This window comes from Beta vulgaris, chromosome 4, assembly GCF_026745355.1.
Source record: "Beta vulgaris subsp. vulgaris cultivar EL10 chromosome 4, EL10.2, whole genome shotgun sequence".
Classification (NCBI taxonomy): Eukaryota; Viridiplantae; Streptophyta; class Magnoliopsida; order Caryophyllales; family Amaranthaceae; genus Beta; species Beta vulgaris.
The window spans coordinates 28,537,287-28,546,958 of record NC_079205.1 but is presented as its reverse complement, the minus strand read 5'-3'; positions in this window follow the sequence as shown (position 1 = coordinate 28,546,958).

Genomic DNA, 9,672 nt, shown 5'->3' with positions numbered 1-9,672 from the left:
GAAATTAGTTTATTATGTTTTATTTTATTCTTTTATGGAAATATGGTGAATTTTTATTAATAATAAAAATTCACTTAAAATAATTATGTTGAAAAAAAAAACCATTTTATTTTCAATTACTTTTAGGAACAAGCTTTTTACTCCCCTAAAAAAGAAGGAACAAACTTTCTACTTCGTAAATCCTTTTTCTTTTATTTTCAATTTGCTGTAACTGAACCAAGTTGTGGGTCTGTTCTCGGCTCGCTCAACGCTTCTCTCAACTCCGATCTCCACCTCCACCTCTCTCTCTCGGTGGCGGGGCCAGTAAAAATGAACGAAAAAAACACGCTGCCAGATGCGTGAAGGTGAGGAAGAGAGATGAAAGGTTTTGAAATAAACACGCTGAAAGGAAGAGAGAGACTGAGGAAGAGAGAAATTGAAAAACGAAACCCTAAGCTCGGCTGCGGAGGAACGACGACAGTCGACAGCACATTTGCATTCGCCGGAGACGACGATGACGAGCAGTGAGGAAGAGGAACGAAGTCACGAACTTCGAACGAATGAGTCAGGAGCGGTGAGGAAGAGACGAAGAGGAACGAAGCCACGAAGCGATGGAGTCAGGAGGCGAAGCGACGCCGCCACCCGACCGCGCACATCCATTCGCCGTCGCGGACCTCCCGAGACGCCCAGCACTCACTCACTGTCACTCCAGTCAGCCCGTAAGTTTTCTAAACCCTAAGTTTTAGTTTTCATTTTAGTTTTAATTTTTTAAAAAGGTAATATTCACAATGTTTGGTTGTGAATTATGATACTTGTGAAATGTGAATTTGTGATTATGGATTTATGGTTGTTGATTTGGAATTGGTCATGAACTCGTGATTTTGGAAATTGTTAGTTTGAAATTTCGAATTTGTAATTAGGATATTGTAAATATGAGTTGATTTATATTGAACTCATTCAGTTCCCAGTGATAGTTTAATTGAATCAGGGTATTGATTTGTTAGACTACAGTTTTGTTTTCAAGCTCATTGTATGCCGTCTTTTGCCATATGAAAATATCTTTGCCTACTACAGTTGACTGCTTAGGATTGATATTGCACACATTTAGGCATCCTCTGGCCTCGCCAATGCTGAAATTCATCTTTGATTGTCGTTGCCAATGCCTTGGTTGCTGCGTCTTACTCTTATGCTCCTTAAGTAATTGATTGGTGGTGTAAAATTAAATCATTAATTGTGTATTTCAAACCATAGTATCAACATTAGTCTCAAGTAGTTGTAATGTTTTTGAAAGATCTGGGATCCTGTACTCTCGTTTTGAACAATGAAAAATCATTACACGTGAAAGTAAAATCAAATCAGGTCTTCATTGCCTTAGAAGAGGTTGTGGGAAGAACAAAATTTAATTGTTATACTAATAATAGTGTTTAATAATACGAAAAATAAAGAATAACAATAATCATAATTATTATAATGATAAATCAGCTAATATTCATATTATATGTAAACTAGTTGCGGCCGTAACAATAGAATTTGTGCTCTTGAAGTATTTTATTGCATAATTATGCACTTCTCATGTTGTCACTCTCCTTTTCTCAGTCACAACATAAGTTTGTTATCAATGTGATTGACATAGGAAACCTGAAAGGGTTCCTCCAGCATGCCCTTACAAACCAGGGATGGCCACTAAAAGTAATAATTCTGAGGTGAGTAGTCAAAAGTTTCTTTTTTTGATTTTTATGATAATTTAATATTAAGTTTCGTTGTTATTGTGAATATCTAAGAGTTACGATTGTGTGATTGAACCAATTTGTTTGACAATTGTTGCCAGTTGAAATTGTGATCTTTTGGTGTGAATTCTTGATATGTAGGCTGTAGATGCTAGTAACGTTTGAATTTTATCGTTAGGATCTCGGCATGTATGGTGTAGAGTTATTTGGAAATACTTAGCCTCTTGCTTGTCTTTGGGCTGGGTTGGAAGGTGGGGCTGGGGGGTGGGGTGGGGGGGGGAGGGTTAGGGAGTTTCTTAGCTCTCGCATCTCCTATATCGACTTTTAACGTCTTGGAATAAGTTATTGTATGTCTGCCTGACTTAAGACTTATTTTTAAAGGAAGAATTCAATGCCTTTTGTTTTTATTATTTCTAGTCAAGAAAATAAAGTAGTTTATTGTAATTGAACACTATATAATCAATGTTTTAGGATGGGAATTTTTGTTTGAAGCCTTATCATTGATATTTTTGTTTGAAGCCTTATCATTGATGCAAGTAATGAGACTTTGTCTAAATTACTTTTTATGATTGGTGAAAAACCTTTGATGAGATGAAAGTAACTTATAAATACAGACAATTTAATTGGGATTATCAAACGGAAAGTTTGACATGTATACGAACATTTGATAGAGCATATTGAGTATCAGTTGTGCTTAAAAGGTACTGGCTTGTATGATCGTGAATTTTGTTTCAAATGCCACGTGGCTTATGAGCAACTCGTTTGCCACAATGATACTGTCGCAGTGTCTGTTCTGATGCAAGTGATACCATGTTATTGGATTATGAAACATGGATAATCCATAATTTTAGGCTGTCTGTTACATTCTATTATCATCGTGACATTAATGGAGCATGAAGCCACTTGTTACTTAGAAGTTGTGCTCATTTGCTTGGATAGATCGTGAAATTTGTGAGGACATAAACGCAGAGGAATTTCTTGAATGGTTATGTGATGTCAATATTTTAGCTTACACTAATATTAGTTTGTTGTGATGGCATATTGATATACGCCTATGACATTTGGTTAGCTGTGAAAAATGATGGCATTAGCCTGTGCCACTTACTATGATATGAGGCATGAGCATGATATTGTACATAGATCCACGTGGTTAGGCAAAGTATATGGAAGAGTGAGTGGGAGATCCTTGCTTAAGTGTGTAAGGAAAGGGTCAGCTCATGTTGTCCAATCTGGTTTGTAAGGGCATGTTAAAAAAGGTGTCTAGCTCTCCTTCCTTCTCTGATGCGATATCAGACTTAATTGATGACTGATTTCCTCGAGTCATGGTAGACGGGTAAATTTGTGCAATTATTGTGGTGGCTGTCAAATGGTCACCCGTCTAGTTTGACCACTTTATCAACCTACCCCTTGAGTAGATTTCATTTATTGCTTTGAATTCACCTACATTATGTTTGAAGGGTGGCTTTGATTGCTATAACAAAGAGATTGGACGCATAAGGAGTCTGTAGCCTAAATAATTAAAGACCTTCAACAGATAGGTCTGTGAAACTGCATGCTCATGTTGGAGATGAGGAAGCTCTGGAAATTTTGAACTCACAGCTGTGTGTTCATGTGGGAGCATACGAACTTCTGAATTAGAAAAGTTGACAATGTCAGTAGGTTTGGATTAGCAATCAGGTTACTTTTTTCTTATCTTACGAAAATAACATTAGTAGACAAACATGCAATGAGATTGTTTAAACCTTCATGCATCCCATACATGTATATCTATGAAGTGATATGGAAATGAAGGCCCAACTCATAATTAATACTTTGAATTGAAACATGTAGTTTAGAAACTAGAAAGCCCGTCTATTTCAAGGTGAATGTAGTGGCACCTGAATTAGTATACAATCTTATTATTTAAGTCTCAAAGATGTTGTAGATATTTGACAATTTGTGGCACATACATACAAATGCATAATTGTTTTATGAATACTTATTATGTAATTACCTTTATTGCAGTATTATTACGGCATTGGTCGAACCTATTCTCACGAGAAAATTGATGAACACAAAGAGTTGTGGATTACATATGTCGGAGATTAACAAGAAGCACAAATGATGGATGAGTTCTAACTTCCTGCATAATTTTTTTACCTTAATCCATTTTTGGATGTACATTATATTTTTGGATTTGGATATTAATATCATGTGGATGTGGCTAGTCTAGATTTGATTGTTTATGAGTTAGATTAATATTGATTTGTATATATAGTAGTTTTTGGAAGTTTAGAATTATGAATATTACGTTGAATTATATTGTGAAATAAAAATTTCGGGATTCAATTTGTTAGTTGTAAGATCCTATGGGTTGAGTATTATATAGTAGGTACTGTACGAAATTTTTGAGCTGCTGCAATTAACGCCTGCTAATTAATGCCTACTCACAGGTGAGAATATGATAATTAAAAAAACAAATATCATAGATAACAGTTATAGGTAATATATGTTATATATATTATAGGAAAACATAACAGTTATTCAAGATAAGTGTTAAATTTTCCTTCTTCTAATTTGTCATATAAATAGCAAACATAACACTTATTTACAAAATGTGTTATCTAGCGGTATAACGTGTATTATAAATGACTGTTATGTTTTCTTTGGCAAACATAACACTTTCGTCAGGTGTTATGTTTACTTTACATTACATTGACTTGGATAACACCTCAAAACTGTTATGTAAAGTCTTATTTAACAGTTATCTTTGCCATTTTTTTGTAGTAGTGAAAGTGCGTAGTACACGCAACAAGGATGTTCATATTGTCAAAGTTCTTTGGTCTAACCACGAGTTAGAAGAGGCAACGTGGGAAGCCGAAGAGGATATGAAGAAAAAGTATCCAGACCTATTCCTTGAGGTGAGTTACTGAGGGCGTAACTCGTTTTCTTTAAGGGGGGTAGAATGCGATAAATTTCGCGCTTTTGTCTATTTTTATGAGATTTTTATGTATATGTATGCCTATGTTGGGCAAGTTGCACATGTTAGTGCAAAAGAAGTAGAGTCTCCGCATAAGAAAAATGTTCATAAGTAACACAAGTGTTTTAAAAATGGGAAAAGTGCACGAGAGGCACTACCTTTTCTCCAAAAGTTTTTCGAAATGATGAGTTCAACTTTTGAAAGTACGAGGATTTTGTGTTAAGTTTCGGGACGAAACTTCTTTTAAGGGGGGTAGACTGTAATCCCCGACAATTTTAAAGAATTTTCATAAATATGTTAAAGTATTTATGTAGTTATATTTAAATCCAAATGAGTTTGGAAAATGATTTGACTTTTAAAAGGGGGTTGACTATTTTAAAAGTCAACTAAAAATATTTTCATAGCTTTGTAAAATTTGTAATGTTTTAATTAAGCATGTTTTAATAAGAGTTTTACTTATTAAAAGTGTATTTGAAAAGGAAGCTTAATGGAATCGAAAGCCCAAAAAAAAGTGATAAAAAGGAAAGAGTCATTTGATGACTAAAGTTTTAAATAGCCCATCTTATTAGTCATCAAAGTTTTATTTATTAAAATCTCTTTTCCTAAGCCCAAAAGGAAAAGCCTCTATTTAAATATCCTAAAAACCCAAATTTTTACCCTACACTTTATTTTTCTCTCCTCTTCACACGTGATTTCTTTTCTCTCTCTCCCTTCACTCATATTTTTTCTCTCACCCGAATCTGATTTGCCAGATTACTCATAGTTCCGTTTCTTTTTAGCCAAAAATTCCTGCTTATAAATTGTAGATCTCGAAGAGCTATTGAATTTAGGCTCAAGAATCACTCAATTCCATTTCTTATTCTATCAGTTATGGCCTCTGCAAGTTTTGCGATTTTGCTGCCATAGTTCTCTCGCGATTTCGGTATTTGACTCTTTTTCTTCCTTTTTCTTTTGATTCTTTTCCTCGTTTTCTTATATATTAATTTCATATATATTATATATTGAAAGAATAAATTATCAAATTTGTTATTATTTTTAGATTGAAGTTTTAATCATCAAAGTATGGATTTTTAGGGTTTTAATTACTAGAAAACCATAGTTGTATGTTATACACTATGAGATTGTTTTAATTTATGATTTTAAACATGTTTATATGTTTTAAAGAGAGTTATTAAAATATTATAAGTGCTGTAATTTCAGAAAATAAGTATTTTAAGGGTTTTTAAATGATTTTTAATCACTAGAATAGTTGTACTATACTAGGGATTAAAAATAACGAAAGTTTAATACGTAAAAACGATTTTAAAACACGTTTAAGGGGTTTTGATCGTTTTAAAGTTGCTGTAAATTTTTAGTACGAGATAATTATTTCATTATTTTATTTTCTAGGCGGAGATTTCGTAGTAGGAGACTTTTAGCGAGTAAAAGTGGCCTACAGATTTGTTTATACAAGGTATTATTTAGAAACATGCTTTAAGGATGTTTTATTTATTAGTATCATGTATAGGACTCTATTTGTTCATATATATGATTTACTGGAATTGTTTTACATGTTATTTGTCTGTGTGCTACATGTAAACTAGAAGTATTTATGAGTATGAATGTTTGTATGGAAGTTTGATGCAAGCAGATAATTTCAGTTTATGTATTAATTCGTGAGTGGATTAATGTAAGTAAGATTGAATCATGTGTTTCATGGATTCTTGAGTATTATTTATTTATCTTATAAGAACCGTGGATCTTATTTGGTAAGTATAAAGGTAATTGTTATTGTTGACTGAGTTCAACAAGTAAGTTGGTAAAGTATAAAAAGAAGTTAAAGGAGTCTTGATTAATAGGTTGTGAACACTTGTTAATTCTAAGAAAAAAAGGATTTCTGTGATGATTATGTGATTATTAGTTATGTGTTATTTGCTTGGTTTGTGTCAACACAAGTATTAAAATGTATGCAACGTAAAGTGAAACGAGAATAGGTTATAGACTTTAGACTGGTGCACGTCTAGAGTTGGACACTAAGGGTTGGAGTACATGGTGGTAGCCCATGGCTTTCATCAGTCAACCCTTGTTCGAACCTCTGAGCCTTAAGCTCCTCAGTAGCTACCACCTCAGGTGCAAACCTAGACAAGGTTATGAACTTACTGTAGTATTCAGAGATAGTCATAATACCCATTCTAAGGTTGATGAACTCTTGAGCATTCTGTTTTCTCATGAAGGCAGGGTAAAACTTTCCTCTCAGCACAATCACAAAGGCTTCCCAATTGAATCCCTCAGCACCACTCAATCTAGCCCCGTTTTCTCTCCACCACAAATCAGCCTCATCCTTTAGGTATAAAACAGCCTGGCCTACTCTCATGTTAGCAGGGCAATTCACTACCTCAAATAATTTCTCAAATTCCCTAATCCAGTTCTCTAGGAAGGTAGGGTCAGCTTGTCCCTTAAAATAAGGTGGTTTCACTTTGGCCAGTCTTTCGAACATCTCTCCAACAGTCTCTGGACGTTCGACCTTGTCCAGATTCAGTTTTTCCGCCAAGAGGCGAATAGCATCAGCTAGTTCAGTGTTGTTAGCCATTCTACTTCGGGACCTGAAAGTAATATATCTCTACTCACGTTCCAGAAAACTTACATAGTCATCTAAGCAAGGCAACACTTGATTTGATCATTAAAGATCGCATCAACAAACAATTCCAGTAAGTTCCAATATGAAATGTTCTCTAATAATCATATAATTGTTCACGTAAATAAATTCATATCAACATGAAATGAATTAAGTTAGAAAATACAATCACATAATAAATAAAAATATTTTCCATTACGTGCCCAAAAATAAATTCTTACTCCTCCAATAAAATAAACTATATTTTTATTCTTCCATAGAAGGGAAAATAATGTGAAATAAAGAACAACACACCAATATCTATATTTTTCCTAAAATGATAATTCTATATAACACCTTTTGTCTTGTTGGCACATATCCAACATTATTCTTATAGCTAAAACCTTATGTATATCTATATGTATATATAAAACAAAAAGTATATAAGTATATATAGCCTATGACACTACATTGCCATCCTTATCCTTGTCTTCCTTATATTGCTTAGGTATGAAGGTTTCATCACTAGCTTCATCCTCTTCATCATCCTCATAGTAATCGGTGAACTTCCTCTGAATCTTAGACCTTCTAATAGGTATGGTGTCTTCGTCCTCTTCAGGGTCGGATTCAATCCTCATACATGCATCATAAATATTCTCCCTAGTAGTACCTCTAGCACGGTCCATCTCTATGATGACTTCATCATCCCTAGCAAATTCTTTCCTCAAAATACAACGCATTATCCAATGCAGTTTTTCATACTCCTTATAGTCAATGGGTAGATGACGGTCGTCGGCTTCATCGTCAGTCAGAACGATGGGGTTAAAATAGTTTCCTAGATTAGCAGCCATATTCGTAGAGCTACAACACAATAAAGCAGAAGGTTTAGCACTCTTCCTGACGTGTTCCCACAAATAACAAAAAGGTAAACAACAACAAAAGCATGTAAGTATACACTTTGCAGGCAAGAATTATAAATAATTAGCAAGGAAGAAAAATATTTATGCATCAATAGCAGGGAAGTATAATAATAATGCACTTATTACAAAAAAAAATGATAATGTGCAGATTTGCAGGGAAGAAAATAGTAATGATGCTGAACTAACCTCCTGATGCAGACATATAATATTTCTATCTTATATGCCCTTCTTATACTACCCATTCTCACAATGCAATACTATAAACCTTAAAGGAATGAAAAATAATGCAGACACTTTTATAAATAATATTACTCCAGTGCCTGAAAATAACTTCTCGAAATAAAAAAAAAAAAAATTCGGACCACCTGGTCACTCGAAAAAAAAAATCTTCACTCGAATTTTTTTTTTTTTCCGGACTCAGCACTTTTCGAAAAAAAAAAATTTTTCTTTTTTTTTTCGCTGAACTCGAAATTCGAACCCCTAATTCTTCGAAATTTTTTTTTTTTCGATTTTTATAAAAATTTTCTGAAATCAAAACGTAGGAGCAATACTAAGGTTTCCTCCAAATAACCAATAAGCTAGGTAACTTAATAAGCTAAAGTCACTTAATAAGCTAGTTAGTTAGGCGCCTATAAGTCTTAAGTGACTTAAGATTAAAGTTACCTAGATTATTGGTTATTTGGAGGGAACCTTAGTATTGCTCCTACGTTTTGATTTCAGAAACTTTTTATAAAAACTGAAAAAAAAAATTCCGGCAGAAATTAGGGGTTCCAATTTCGAGTTCGGCGAAAAAAAAAAAAAATTTCGAAAAGTGTTGAGTCTGGAAATTAAAAAAAAAAAAAATTTCGAGTGAAGATTTTTTTTTTCGAGTGACCAGGTGGTCCGAATTTTTTTTTTTTAATTTCAAAAAGTTATTTTCAGGCACTGGAGTAAGATTATTTATAAAAGTGTCTGCATTATTTTTCATGCCTTTAAGGTTGATAGTATTGCATTGTGAGAATGGGTAGTATAAGAAGGGCATATAAGATAGAAATATTATATGTCTACATCAGGAGGTTAGTTCAGCATCATTACTATTTTTCTTCCCTGCAAATCTGCACATTATCATTTTTTTTGTAATAAGTGCATTATTATTATACTTCCCTGCTATTGATACATAAATATTTTTCTTCCCTGCTAACTGTTTATAATTCTTGCCTGCAAAGTGTATATTTACATGCTTTTGTTGTTGTTTACCTTTTTGTTATTTGTGGGAACAGTCAGGAAGAGTGTAAACCTTCTGGTTTATTGTGGTAGCTCTACGAATATGGCTGCTAATTAGGAAACTATTTTAACCCCATCGTTCTGACTGACGATGAAGCCGACGACCGTCATCCACCATTGACCATAGGGAGTATGAAGAACGGCATTGGATAATGCGTTGTATTTTGAGGAAAGAATTTGCTAGGGATGATGAAGTCATCACAGAGATGGACCGTGCAAGAGGTACTACTA